We start from the raw sequence: 15216 nt of genomic DNA, 5'->3' as shown, positions 1-15216 counted from the left end.
GCTCCGTTCCCAACCACTGCTTCCTTTTCATACCCCTCGACCCTTCCGACTTTACTGCCTAGTGAACTATTTTATATGACTATATTTTGTTCATTTACTTTAGTCTCTTAGTGTATTGTGAATTAATTTTGCAATGGATAAATTTGTTACCAAAAAGGCGCGCTTAGAAGTTGATGATACTGCAAGTCAACCTCCAACAATTATTGTATCGTTAATTGCTTTGTCGTCTTCAGGCGAGAACCGTCCACTGCCGAAACTTGGACAATCCGATAAGGGAAGACCATTTCAGAAGTCTTGGTTGATCAGGTATACATGGCTAGAATATGAAGCATCTACCGAAAAAGTTTTTTCCAAAACTTGTAAAGAGGCAGATGCTAAAAATCTGTTACAATTTTCTTCAAAAAAACAAGATGCATTTACTTCCGTAGGAGTTTCTAACTGGAAAAAGGCTTTGGAAAAATTCCGTCGTCATGAAAATACGTTTACGCATAAAGAAGGTGTTCTGAAACTAAATTCTATCACTAATCGAAATGTGGCCTCCCAATTGAATGAACAATGAGAAGAAAGGCCGTTAGCTCTTGAGACAGTTACAAAAATGTACAGCCTTCAGAATAATAAACTTTTTAAAAAATTAACTATTGTTTATCCCACTAACCTGATTGTAATTGCCAATATTTGTTTAGGCTGGATACATTCTCGGAAGAACGTGTTGCGGCTCGAATGGAACTCTTCATTCGATCGTCAAAAGTTCGTAAACTCATAAGAAATTAATTAGAAAACTTATCTTCATCTCCCCTTAATTCCTCAAAAAGAACAAAGAATGCACCCACTTCGTCTCTCCATGTGTCGTCTGAAAGCAACTGCTCGCGGAATGACGGCCCGGCACTGCATGCCGTGCTGCTGTCGGGTGAGTGTGAAGGGATGCGGCTTTTGTGACGGCCCGGCAAGAACGCCGGTTTGATGTCAAGTAAGCCTAAAACGAATCTAATGTAAACAGTTGTGACGTTACGCTCATTGGAGGCAATTTGTTGTTACGAAGCACTGCATAGTCTTTGACACATTTTGCTGTTGGCATACGCTTGTATGAGCACTGTGTTTTGTTGCTGTATATGGCGCATTTCTTTTGCAATTTAAATTTTATTTCCGTTTTTTCTCTCGTTAATGTTTTATTGTTCCAGTATTATTCTGAAATTGCGGTATACAGTAATATACTTTGTTAGAGTATCGGTTCCTGCTAGTCAAAATTTCAAAAAGTTTACTGAAAACAAAAACTTCCTAGAATTCTAAAAAAAATTCCCGGTTTTTCCTGGATCTCCTGGGTCGTTGTTGTTGTGGTCTTCAGTCCTGAGACTGGTTTGATGCAGCTCTCCATCCTACTCTATCCTCTGCAAGCTTCATCATCTCCCAGTACCTACTGCAACCTACATCCTTCTGAATCTGCTTAGTGTATTCATCTCTTGGTCTCCCTCTACGATTTTTACCCTCCACGCTGCCCTCCAATGCTAAATTTGTGATCCCTCAAAACATGTCCTACCAACCAATCCCTTCTTCTAGTCAAGTTGTGCCACAAACTTCTCTTCTCCCCAATCCTATTCAATACCTCCTCATTAGTTACGTGATCTACTGACATTATCTTCAGCATTCTTCTGTAGCACCACATTTCAAAAGCTATTTTCTTCTTGTCCACACTAGTTATCGTCCATGTTTCACTTCCATACATGGCTACACTCCATACAAATACTTTCAGAAACGATTTCCTGACACTTAAATCTATACTCGATGTTAGCAAATTTCTCTTCTTCAGAAACGATTTCCTTGCCATTGCCAGTCTACATTTTATATCCTCTCTGTTATATCCTAGCCAGTAATGCCACCCGAGCCCGCTGCCAAAAGGTTGGCAGCATCAAAGTCCGGACGCCGTCCGCATAAGCAGCGCCAGCGAGACAGGAAATCGCCGCAAGTCTGCGCGCGCCACCGCTGGCTTCTGGCTTCTTAAGCGCTGGAGTCGCGAGCGCTAGGAGTTCTGTATTCGCCGCTCAGTTGTATACTCGCCACCGAATTGTGTACTTGCTAGTCAGTTGTGTGTTCATCGCAGCAGAGTTGTTGTTTGTCGTCAGCCGACGCTGACCTAGCCGCTCCGACTCGAAGTAGACAGATCTCTGTAGACACGGCGTTCACTACTGTGTTCTGTATCTTCGTTAATAAAGATAAGTACCGACTTTCATTTAATCAGAGTGTTTGGGTTTTCATCTTTCTGTTCACTGTTCCAGCGGACCAGTCGGCCCGCTATTAAAAGTGTGGCGGTGACTTCGTAAGCCGTTTCTACAGCGAATTGCTTGTCGCTACGAACACCGCCACAAAACTGGCGACGAAGGCTTCCGAACTCGTGTGCAGGGCTGGTTCAACTTGTTTCTGGTTATATTAATTCTAGCGATAAAATTTTGGGGGCTGGTTTAATTTGTGTTCACTATGTCTGCCGACTTACAACAGTTGATCTTGTTACAGAGTCAGCAAATACAAAGTCTGGTGGAAGCAATCGCCAAACAAGCGGCTAATCCTCCAACACAAAAGGAACAAGCACAGGCAGCACCACCTTTCCGTGCTTTTGATGCATCAAGAGAAGAATGGCGAGAATATTTCGCGCAGTTGCAGGCGCACATGACAGTCTACAAAATCACAGGTACTGAGCGGCAGCTTTATTTAGTTTCCACTGCAGGCGTGGAAGTCTATCGACTACTTTGTAAGTTGTTCCCGGAATCCCAGCCAGAAGCTTTAGACTATGACGTTGTTGTTAACAAGCTTGATGAGTATTTCGAGTCGCGAGTTCATGTGGCAGCAGCCAGATTCAAGTTCTTCAGATTAAAGAAACTGCCACATCAATCTAATAAACAGTGGTTAACAGATTTACGGGGCCTCACCCGTCAGTGCCGATTTAATTGTGTGTGTGGAGCTTCCTACAGTGATGTCATGTTACGAGACGCTATTACTCAAAACATTGCAGATTCTCGTATTCGTGCTGCTATCTTAAAGTTGCCTGACCCGTCATTAGAGACTGTGATGAACATCATTGAAGCCCAAGATACTTTTGACTATGCTGTGTGTGAGTTAGATCAGCCATGTATTTCTCAAATTGCCTGTGCTAAGCAAGTCATGTCACGCCCGCGGCCCCACCGGCAGAGTCAGACTGTAAACACTAGCCGGCCGCGTCATGTTAAACACATTCGTCAGCCGCGTGTGCAAAATGATAGAGTTAAGTCTTGCCCTAAGTGTGTTCTTGCTCATCCTCGTGAACGTTGCCTGTTGAGAAACGCGGTTTGTCACTTTTGTCAGAGGAAAGGACACATCCAGACTGTTTGTTTGCGTAAACGCAAGAACAATTCTAGTGCTGCCCAGCCCATGGATATTCATGTTCTTCGAAGCCAGCCCGCCCAGAAAGTCGCGTTTAAAGACTCTTCCACGGTTCGTGTGGGTAATAAACTTGTTCGCAATAAGCCACCCACCCAGCCCTCTGCTATGCGACCCAAGCGTAATTCAAACGCTGTAACAAGTAATGTACAGACTGCAAGTGAAGCGGGAGTTGTTGTTCCACCCGCCCAACCCACGAGTTGTCGTAAGCAGCGAACACGCGCTAAACGCGCTGATTTTGTGTCTTCCGCCTCCACTGCACCGATCCAGAGACAGTGTAATAAACTATTTGTGAAGCTACGCATCCAGGATAAGACCTTCAATTTTCAATTAGACACTGGTGCGTCTGTGACTCTCATAAATAGTGCTACGTATGCGGCTATCGGCCGCCCTAAACTTTCAGCGGCAAAACATTCTTTGGCTACTTATAGTGGAGATCAAATTCCTGTGTTAGGTGTATGTAGCGTGCCAGCCACATTCCGTGGCAATACAAAAACAGTTTCATTCACAGTGCTCCGCACTACAGACAGTGTAAACATTTTCGGATTAGACTGTTTTGACTTGTTTGGCCTGTCTATCCAAGACTATGTGTTGCAAATTAATTCTGTTGTTGTTCCTCAAGACAGCATAACCGATTTGTGTAAACGATACAGTGACATATTTAAAGACGAACTAGGTTGTGCTGCGAACTTTGCCGCTCATATTACGTTAAAAGATAATGCTCAGCCTCGATTTTGTCGTGCTCGTCCAGTGCCTCACGCCCTCCGGGCACCTGTAGAAGATGAACTTCGTCATTGGCAAAACAACGGTGTTATTCAACCCGTTTTAGCGAGCCAGTGGGCTTCTCCCTTAGTTATTGTAAGGAAACCGTCTGGCAAGTTACGTTTGTGTGCTGATTTTAAGTCGACAGTTAATCCTCAGACTGTCATTGATTCTTTTCCTTTGCCTAGACCGGACGAGCTGATGGATAAGTTAGGGGAAGCTCGTTTCTTTTCCAAAATTGATCTCCATGAAGCACATTTGCAATTGCCCCTCGACGAGCAATCACAACAATATTTTGTCATAAACACGTCGTTGGGGTTGTTCCATTTTCTGCGTTTGCCTTTTGGTTGTGCGTCAGCTCCAGCTGTTTTTCAGCGTTTTTTGTCACAATTTCTGGCTAATGTGCCATCGTGTTGCAACTATTTAGACGATATTGTTGTGTCCGGTCGGACGCCTGCTGAACATTTCCGTAATTTGGAGTGTTTGTTTAAAGTGTTGTCTCAGGCAGGCCTACGTTGCAACATCGATAAATGTTCATTTTTCCTTACAGAGATGGAGTATCTGGGACATGTTATTAATGCTCAAGGCATTCATCCCTCCCAGTCACATTTAGCAGCTATTCGTGATTTGCCCGCCCCTCGCAATCTGCATGAATTGCAAGCAGTTCTTGGCCAATTGACATATTATATTAGGTTTATACCTAATGCATCACAGATTGCTGCACCGTTGCATCGTCTCCGCCGTAAGAATGTTCCGTTTGTGTGGTCAGCTGATTGCCAATCAGCCTTTCAGCAGCTTAAAGAGACTTTATTGAATGATCGTTGTCTGGTCCATTACGACCCTAACAAGCCTCTGGTGTTAGCTTGTGATGTCTCACCGAGTCGGTAACACCGAACGTCCTATTGCGTTCGCATCTAAATTGCTAAACAAAGCTCAGTGTAATTATAGCCAATTGGACAAGGAAGCGTTGGCTATTGTGTTCGGTGTCACAAAATTCCATCACTACCTCTATGGTAGACCATTCTATTTAGTAACAGATCACAAGCCCCTGACGTCACTGTTTCATCCGTCTAAACCAGTTCCTCAGCGGACAGCTCAGAGACTACAACGTTGGGCTCTTTTGTTATCACAATACCAGTATGAGATACTGTATCGCCCTACAGCTCAGCATGCAAACGCTGACGCGCTTTCTAGATTGCTGATTGCTGCGGATGATGTCTTCGATTCCTCTGACGACTCTTGCCATCAGATTGACGCCGATGAGCATCAATCCCTCCGGGATTTTCCGATTGATTATCGTCAGGTGGCACGTGAGACAGCTACGGATCCTCATCTGAGTTTACTATTACGTTTTGTTCAACGTGGTTGGCCGTCCAAGGCAAAGGACATATCGGATCCTGTGGTTCGTCGCTATTATCCGCAACGTCATCTGTTGTCTGTTTCGCACGGAGTTTTGCTGTTACGCACCGAGAATGACCAGCTGTGTGTAGTGGTTCCCCAAGTGCTCCAATCCAAGGTCGTCGACTTGTTGCATCAAGGTCATTGGGGAGTGGTCCGCACCAAGCAGCTTGCCCGCCGTCATTGTACATGGATCGGCATTGATAAGCAGATTACGCAGATGTCTACAGATTGTTCAACGTGTGCCGAACACCAAGCTGCTCCGCCTCAACGCTATTTTGAGTGGGCACGCCCTGCCGGTCCCTGGCAGCGAATACATATTGATTTCGCTGGTCCATATTGGAATTCTTGTTGGCTCATCGTGATAGATGCATTTAGTAATTTTCCGTTTGTTGTGCTCATGCAGTCTACAACGTCTGCACAAACTATACAGGCGTTGACTTCAATTTTTTGTATTGAGGGTCTTCCAGAAGTTTTAGTGTCTGACAATGGTCCACAATTTACCTCTGCTGAATTTGAAAGTTTTTGTTCTGCCAATGTCATTCGCCATGTTCTTACTCCGCCGTTCCACCCTCAATCGAATGGTGCAGCGGAACGTTTTGTACGCACATTCAAGGATCATATGGACCGCCTTCGTGCTACGCACTCTCGTCAGCAGGCCCTCATCACGTTCCTGTCGTCGTACCGGACCACGCCACGCGACGGCCCTTCGCCTGCGGAGCTTCTCCACGGCCGTCGTCATCGCACCCTACTACGGTTGTTGCACCCCCCGGATCGACCCGCCGCTTCTGAGCATCGCACGCGTTTTCAGCGCAACGACGCCGTTTTTTTCAGAGTTTATCATGGTCGCCGTCGTTGGGAACGTGGTACCGTGATAAGTGTCCAGGGTCGCGGTTTTTATACTGTTCAAGGTGCTATTGGGGTGCACTGGAGGCATCAGAACCAGTTGCGCCGCGCTGGCCGCCCGGATTCTGCCGCTCGTTCTTTGTCCACAGATTTGGTCTGCGGCGGGTTCCAGCCACGCCTTCCGACTTCGCTGCGTCCCCCAGGGCAGCAGCAGCAGCCGTCGCCGCTACCATGCCGACAGCCCGTCCCGTTGATGCCTCCCGCGCAGCTTCATCCGGGAGCGCCCCAGGTGGTCGCTCCGGCGCCTGCGGTCCCTCTTAACTCGCCACCGCCTTCGGAGCTGATCGATGTCGACCCCTCAGCCGGGCCGCCTTCCCAAGGAGTCTGACACCGCAGCGCCTTGTCCGGCGCCCACTCAGCAGCCGTCGACGCAGTGTCAGGAGACGCTGCCTCTCTTCGTGGGTCCCGACGCCCCGTCGCGTCCAGTACCAGAAGCTGTGCCCGTGGTCACAGGCGTGCACCCTGACCTCGGTTTTCAGTCGGTGTTTCCCGAGGCTCCGCTGTCGCGTCCCAAGCGTGGGTATTGCGAGGGATTGGGCGACACGGTTCGTGGATGGGATTTTAGCCGGTTGACCGTAATGAGAGGGAGACTTTTGATCTGGCTAAGATGTATAATCCCTGGTTTTCACAAGGCTAGGAAGGTGATAGAAATTAAAGTCGTGATAACTTTAACAAATTGCAGTTTATTCTAAGTGAATACAAATCGCCCTATCTGACGGTGATTGTACTCACAGGAAGGCCAAGTCTAACACAGAGACGGTGACTGACTCCACCGTTCCGACTGCCTACTAGAAGGTCTGCAACGTTTCTTAACACCCTACGTTAGAGTCCCGCGGCTACGCCTTAACGCTCTCCAGCGACCATCTCCGGCTGCCTGCCTACAGCCCGTTCCCCAGCCCAAGTCGGCTGCTGCTATCTAACTCTTCGCCCTCACCCGACACGACAAGACTTAGCTCCCCAGAGCGGCGTGCCCTCGGGTTTTGTTAACGTTTCCCCTCCGACCCCGCCAGCGCTTGGCCTGACGTAGCGTCGAAGGCAACGTGTCCTTATTTGGTATCGTTAAAACATTGTTGTTGCTATTGTTCTTCAGAGGCTGAGTGGAGGGGCAGAGGCGCCTCTCCCTATATGGTCACGCACTGCGTCCTGAGCCCTTCATTGGCTCCTCATGACGTAGTGCGGTCCCCACCAAGGGCCCTCTTTCTTTCTCTCTCCACTCCCAGACCTCTCTCTCTAGCCAGGAATGCTTACTGTTGATATTCTTAATTGAATGCTTATCATGAGTCCCTGCACAGACCCTCGTTTGTATCTACCGGCTGTTTACCTTCTTATCAAAGCACCCAGCTGCCCTGCAGCTCGAGTGCCGCCTCGGCTGGCCCTTCTGCCATGCCTGGCGTCCCACGCTACAGTTTTAACTTCGTTCCACGTACTATTCTTAAGGTACTGCAATTAGACTTGGCTTGTTCCTGCGGTTACAACACCGCGCAGCCAATGCTGGGGTGCAGACCGGGGACTGCCACCAACAACAGTCTCCGCCCCGGTCTCGTCCACTACGCCTGCGGCCAGACCCCTGCCCCGCCGTCGACGCTCGCCACGTCATTATTCAACGACGGTGCGGCGATTTGGGGGGGAGGAGTGTTATATCCTAACCAGTAATGCCACCCGAGCCCGCTGCCAAAAGGTTGGCAGCATCAAAGTCCGGACGCCGTTCGCATAAGCAGCGCCAGCGAGACAGGAAATCGCCGCAAGTCTGCGCGCGCCATCGCTGGATTCTGGCTCCTTAAGCGCTGGAGTCGCAAGCACTAGGAGTTCTGTATTCGCCGCTCAGTTGTATACTCGCCACCGAATTGTGTACTTGCTAGTCAGTTGTGTGTTCATCGCAGCAGAGTAGTTGTTTGTCGTCAGCCGACGCTGACCTAGCCGCTCCGACTCGAACCAGACAGATCTCTGTAGACACGGCATTCACTACTGTGTTCTGTATCTTCGTTAATAAAGATAAGTACCGACTTTTATTTAATCAGAGTGTTTCGGTTTTCATCTTTCTGTTCACTGTTCCAGCGGACCGGTCGGCCCGCTATTAAAAGTGTGGCGGTGACTTCGTAAGCCGTTTCTACAGCGAATTGCTTGTCGCTACGAACACCGCCACAAAACTCTCTACTTCGACCAATCAGTTATTTTACTCCCTAAATAGCAAAACTCCTTTCCTGGGTCGTATACACCCTGTAATAAACAGTCCTGCACGATTCATGGTGTCAGTTCCCTCCAGCACTACTTAGACATTAGTAGAGTCCATGCCACGTTGGTTTGTGGCACTTCTGCATGCTGGCGGGGGCACTACATGATATTAGGCAGGTGTACCAGTTTCTTAGGCTCTTTAGTGTATATTAATGTATGTTACAATGACAAGCTCACAGTACCAATGAAAAGTAATTTGAAGTGCAAATGCTTATATTCAATATTGCCTGGGACATTGAAGTTGAGAAATCTCTTGATGATACAATATATATACTGTATTTTGTGTTTTTATTGAGTCAGAAGTTTGTGGTTTACTGTATTCTTTTGTGGAATCAGTATTGGTAATAATACAAAGGTGTTACTTACCTTGGAAGGTTAAGACATGCAGTAGTGGTACAACTCGCACATTTGTTCACATATGTGATAAATTAACTTGTTTTTTATTTGGAAAATAATTTTTGTATTGCAACTTTCACTACATTCAAAAGAAGACACTCAAGTTGTATAATATAAAGTTTATGATACGTCATATAATACCACATCTTTAATGTGCAGTAAGCTACAGTGTAATGTAATGGTAATAATTATTACTCAATGACACGATCAATTATGCTCAAAGCATTTACAACATTTTTTCGATTTCATACAAGTTTAAATTATTATTATTGTTGTTTTTCTCGCATGCCTATTAATGATTGACCTTTTAGAGCTCGTCAAAAGGAATCTCGTCATTTTAGACATTAACCTTCAGCAGGCATTATATATTTGAATGATTCATTGCATTCGCCTCCGTGACTGCTATAAGAAGCAGTAGCATTTTTATGGATTACGGCAGTCAGCATTGTCTGTTATGAATATACATCTTTACAGAGACTTTAGAAAATGGACACTGGCATTTTACACAATTTGAAAATACATTTAGATCTAAAATTTTCTTTTCATTCAGTCCAGGGATAGAGAAATCCTTTATTAAGAGACCATTTCTTTGCAAGTACATGTTTGTTCAAAACCTCTTATGAATATCTTATACACTAGAATCAAAAGTTAAAATAGAAGTAAAATACAAATTAGTAAGGCTGGCAAGTCCAAACATATTAATGTCCATTCTCATTTCGAAGTTTAAATATTCAACCCATACAGTTTATAAAGTTGTTTAATATAATGTTTATCTCGTACAAATCTTATTTAAATTCACGATAGCTTTTTTGGGTTGTTGTTCACACTATCTTCCCAAATCCCATTGTCGAGTGTGGTTTTTCCGATCTGTGTTGGTTGCTTCTGCAATGCAAATGGTTAGTAACTGAACAGTTTATATGTTTGGTGCCTGTCAGCACTGGGTAGGAATACTCCATCCTAAGAAGTACAATAGCTGGTGTGGAATTACAGAGCCAAGGAGCACCCAATGCACAGCTTACCAGCTGCAGAATACTGTCTGGCAAGTGTCCAGATCATCCTCTTCTTTCCTAATTAGTAGCATTTGTGTTCAGGAAGCCCCTTAGAATGTGCTGCAATCCTTTGTTGTGGATACTCTAACAATTTTTTTAATCACACGTCCGTTTTGACTTGATATACCGGGACCACTATGGCACGCTTCTGCCTGTAGCATTTGCTTATAGCCTTTGATTGCTTAAACTTTTTCTCACTCTTGAACACTGTTTTCACACAAGTTTGTTACACACAATAATTACAATAAAGCCCCATCCGTGAAAAACACGACCACACCATAACACCACCGCCTCGGAATTTTACTGTTGGCACTACACATGCTGGCAGATGACATTCACGGGGCATTCGCCAAATCCACAACCTGCCTGCCTTCTTTTGCATTCTGAAGACATCTCTTTTGCAAGGAGAGATGATTAAATACTGTAATATTGACTGAAAGTAAGAATAATGTACTTGTAGTAGAACCAAACTGGTGACTGATTTGCAGATTACCCATAGAACATAACACACAGTTAACAGCTTATTCCATTTCAAGTTTTCTTCAAATCGTATACTAAGAAGCTTAACAGTATTAACATTAGATAGCTCTTGGTTGTTTGGGAGTATGCTGGAGATTTCTTGTTTTTGAGGTAAGATGCTGAATTGTATGCAAGTTGTTTCTTTGTGCATTAATGATGAAATTGTTCTCACTGTGAACAATTGTGGTCAGTTATTATTATGCAATATTAAAAAAAAAAGTGTATACAAATTGTAGTGTTCAGACCATTATGTGGGTCAACCTGGGAGATAGCTTGAGGCCAGATCTGGTGAGCATGTGGTACTGTAAAGAAGGGATGTGACTGACAAATCTAATTTTGTCACTCACTTGACTGAGAGCAGACACAGTGTTCCAGATCTGAATTCACATTTAAAATTGCTTCATAGATTTGAGAAGGGCAGATTTTTACATTTGATGGAGGAGACGGAGATTTTTAGACATCAGAAATCTCCCTGCTCTATCTTGCTCACTGAGCAAGGGGCAATTAGAAGCACCCAGTGTGGGAGCTTTTTGAAAACTGCGTTCATCATAGAAGGCGTGGTGGTGAACCAGGAGGGACGCATTCAACCTAGTAGATGCATTTCTAATGGTTTGGCAGTACACGGACCAAGTACAAATGGTACAACCAAAAATCTAAGACAGCTTTCCAGCACCTATCAATTGTACATTTTGTAATGCTGTTTTAACATCAGTGTATGCCACTTACATTTCTTGAAATTCATCATCATCATCATCATCATGGACAGTTTCCAGCCACTGGCTGGGTCTGTCGGGAACACAAGCCTCTCCATCGTGTTCTGTCTTTCCACCATTCCCCCTCTTCCACCTTCGTCCAGTTCTCTCCTCTTCTCGTCACACATTCCTTCACTCCCTTCACCCATCTATCTCTTGGTCTTCCTCTGGGCCTCTTCCCCTCCAGTTGCAGATCAAACATCCTCTTTGGAATTCTTCCCTCATCCATTCTCTTCATGTGTCCATACCACTGCAGTCTTGATTTTTCTATCCTGTCCTGTACCGGTTCCTCCTTTAGTCTTTCCCTCACATACACATTTGGCAATCTGTCTCGTCTTGTTACACCCAACCTGCTCCTCTGGAACTTCATTTCACTAGCCTGTATTCTACTTTTGTCGCTTTTGTGCATTACCCATGTCTCACTTCCGTATGCCAATATGGGGACAAAGTAGGTTCGGTATATAATTCCCTTGGATTTCTGTGGCACCTCCTTGCTCCAAATAAGCCCCCTAATGCATTTGTAGAACTGCCCTGCTTTTCTGCACCTTTCATTTATTTCCAATGCGTTTCCCCCCTTACTTTCAATCACGCTTCCCAGGTACTTGAAGTTCTCTACCACTTGTAGTTTTTCCCCTCCACAAGTTATATCCACATTTGGCCTATTCGTCTTCCTTGTTGTGACAATTATTTCACTTTTCTTTGCAGAGAAATGCATTCCATATTGTGCTGCCGTTGCCTCCCATGCATCTAACTGCTCTTGCACCTCCTCCTCGCAATTTCCCCATAACATCAGGTCATCGGCAAAAAGCACTGCTTTCATTTTATGATCTCCAATTGCATCTGACACTTGCTGTAGGATTTCATCCATAACAATAATAAACAATAAAGGCGAAAGTGCACTTCCCTGTCGCAGCCCATTTTCCAGCTTGAACCATGCAGTACGTTCCCTCCCGACTTTCACACAACTCTCATTTCCCTCATACATTTTTCAGACTTTTCGTGTTATCTCTTCATCTATCCCTTTTGCGTTCAGCACATCCCAGAGCTTGTCCCTACAGATACTGTCATACGCCTTCTCAATATCTAAAAAGGCCATGATTAAGTCCTTCCCGTACTCATAGTGCCTTTCCTGCAGTTGCCTTACCGCAAATATGAGGTCCATTGTTGATCTTCCCGGTCTGAAACCGTACTGCTCCTCTTGCAGTCTACTTTCAATACTGCTTCTTATTCTCTTCTCCAGGATCTTTTCATAGATTTTTCCACAGTGGCATAGCAGGGTGATTCCTCTGTAGTTCTCACATCTCCTTTTATCCCCTTTCTTGAAGATCGGGACTATAATTCCTTTCTTCCAATCCTCAGGAATTCTGTTCTCCTTCCACACCACCCTCAGCACTCTGTATAGCCACTGGGTTCCTACTTCTCCTGCTGCTCGTATCATGTCCACTGTTACTTCGTCCCAACCTGGTGCCTTGCCCCCTTTCATCCTCTTTATGGCTTCTTCCACTTCATTCCAAGTTAGATCATCAATTTCCCCACTATTATCATCGTCTGCTGCCTTAGGCTCTCCATCGCTGTTAGTTACCCGCTTGGCGGGATTCAACAGATCTTCAAAGTACTCCTTCCAAATCTTTTTGAGCTCATGCATTTCCTCCACAACTCTTCCATTATTATCCATGATCCTCAGGCACTCACTTCTGTCGTTCCTCTTATTTCTTACCATGGTGTAAAGTACTTTTTTGTTCCCTTCACTGTCCTCTTCTAACATTCTTGTCCATTTTTCCATCCACTTCTTCTTCTCCGCCCTTACTATGGTCTGTGCCGCTTCTTGCTTTCCTTATATTTTACCCTAGCTTCCTCTGTTCGGGTCTGGAACCATTCTCTGAAGGCTTTGTTCTTTCGAAGTACTGCCTCTTTACATATGTTGTTCCACCATGGGGTTTCCTTACTTCTCCTCTTTGTGCTAGTTCTTCCGCACACAATCTCAGCTGCCTCAACTAGGGCCCTCTTAAAATCTCCCCATTCTTCTTCCACTGTTCTCTGATCTTCCTTTGGCAGCTTCTTCCTGATCAGTGACTGGTACTGGGTCCTCCGTTCATCCTCTTTCAGCATCCATGTCTTCAACCTTTTCTCCTGTATATCTGTTGCCCTCCTATCTTTTTTCTTGAAATTGCTATATAAAAATTTTATAAACAACGTACGGTACTGAATGTCATCTTTAAAGTGCAGCTAAGAAACTAGGTTCAAAATTTCACCACATTCTGTCTCCTTACAAGTATATTGGAAAAAATGGTTTGTATTTGGACAATTTAATTAAGTAAAGAATGGTAAATTATAATTTTCACACCAATTTGATAATCTTTGTTCCCTGTTTCAGAGAAAAGGTTTTTAACATCCTGATGTGCTTTACAAAAAGTGTTTCGTATAATGTAATACTTGCTGTAAGGATGTTTGAATTTATATGCCTACAGGCAGATTGCGTCTATTATAATTGTTATTTAAATTCACTGTACTGTCATGTATCAAAAAATAATTTATCTTAACCCAGTATTTTAATCATGATCAATAAAATAGAAGATGCTGTCTATCCAGTATGACACAAACTGATTTTAGCTGTATGTGTCTGTAAACAGCAGCTTCAGTTGGACTAATGCTACAATATATTGGAATATGTGTTGTTATAAAAGTGTCTACATGACTATCTCTAATGATCTGTATTTGTCGAATTGGAATTGAGCACAACTATGACATAGCTTTTGATCAATGTGCTGCCTCGGTGTCTGATTCTTGTACTATCTGTATTTATAGCATTGATGAATAGCTGCACTGCTGGCTGAAATCTAGATCTGCAATGAAAAAGACAGATATTACAACCAATGTCATTATTCAATCTGCCCTGCATTACATCACAGTTGTGGGCACAGTCATCGGCACGGGATCAAATGTGATGAAGTATACCTGGGTAGTTAGAAAAAGGAGGCTGTGGTAGGGAGGTGGAAGGACAGTAGGGTAGCGGTGGGGGACTGCCAAGTGCTGCTTATGGGAGCATACAAGGATGAGGTGAGGAGAGGATAGGGTAGTTAGGTGCAGTCAGGAGGTTAGATGGAGGGTGGGGGCAAGGGAACCAAAAAGGAGAGAAGTGAAAAGACTGTGGGTGCATTAGTGGAATACAAGGCTGTGTAGTTCTGGAGTGGGAACACAGAATGGGATAGGTGTGTGAAGGACAGTGACTAACAAAGGTCGAGGAGGGGCGTTACGGGAACAAAGGATATATTGCATGGAGAGTTCCCTCCTGTGCAGTTCAGAAAAGCTGCTGTTGGTATGAAGGGTTCAGATGGTGCAGGCTGTGAAGCAGTCATCAAAATGAAGAATGTTGTGTTGGTTAGGCAGTGTGCTCAACATCTGGGTGGTCCAGCTGTTTCTTGGCCACAGTTTGCCAGTGGCCATTCATGCAGACACCTTGTTGGTTATCATGCCCATATAGAAAGCTGCACAGTAGTTGCAGCTCAGCTTGTAGATCACATGACTGCTCTGCCTCTGAAGGGATAGGTGATGCTTGTGACCGAACTGGAGTAGGTGCTGGTGGGAGCATGAATGGGAAAGGTCTTGCTTCAACATATATTACGGGGATAAGAACCAAGAGGCTAGGGGCTGGGAGAAGGGATGAATTAGGGACGGACAAGCGTATTGTGTAGGTTTCATGAGTGGCAGAATGCCACTGTGGGAAATTGTGTCGAGCACCTATGTGCATTTTTTAAAAAACGGACTGACTGGACTGAAAGTAATTTTAACTGCCATAT

Source organism: Schistocerca piceifrons, chromosome 9 (assembly GCF_021461385.2).
Source record: "Schistocerca piceifrons isolate TAMUIC-IGC-003096 chromosome 9, iqSchPice1.1, whole genome shotgun sequence".
NCBI classification, from domain to species: Eukaryota; Metazoa; Arthropoda; class Insecta; order Orthoptera; family Acrididae; genus Schistocerca; species Schistocerca piceifrons.
The sequence above is the reverse complement of the archived record's forward strand: the minus strand, read 5'-3'. Positions refer to the sequence as shown.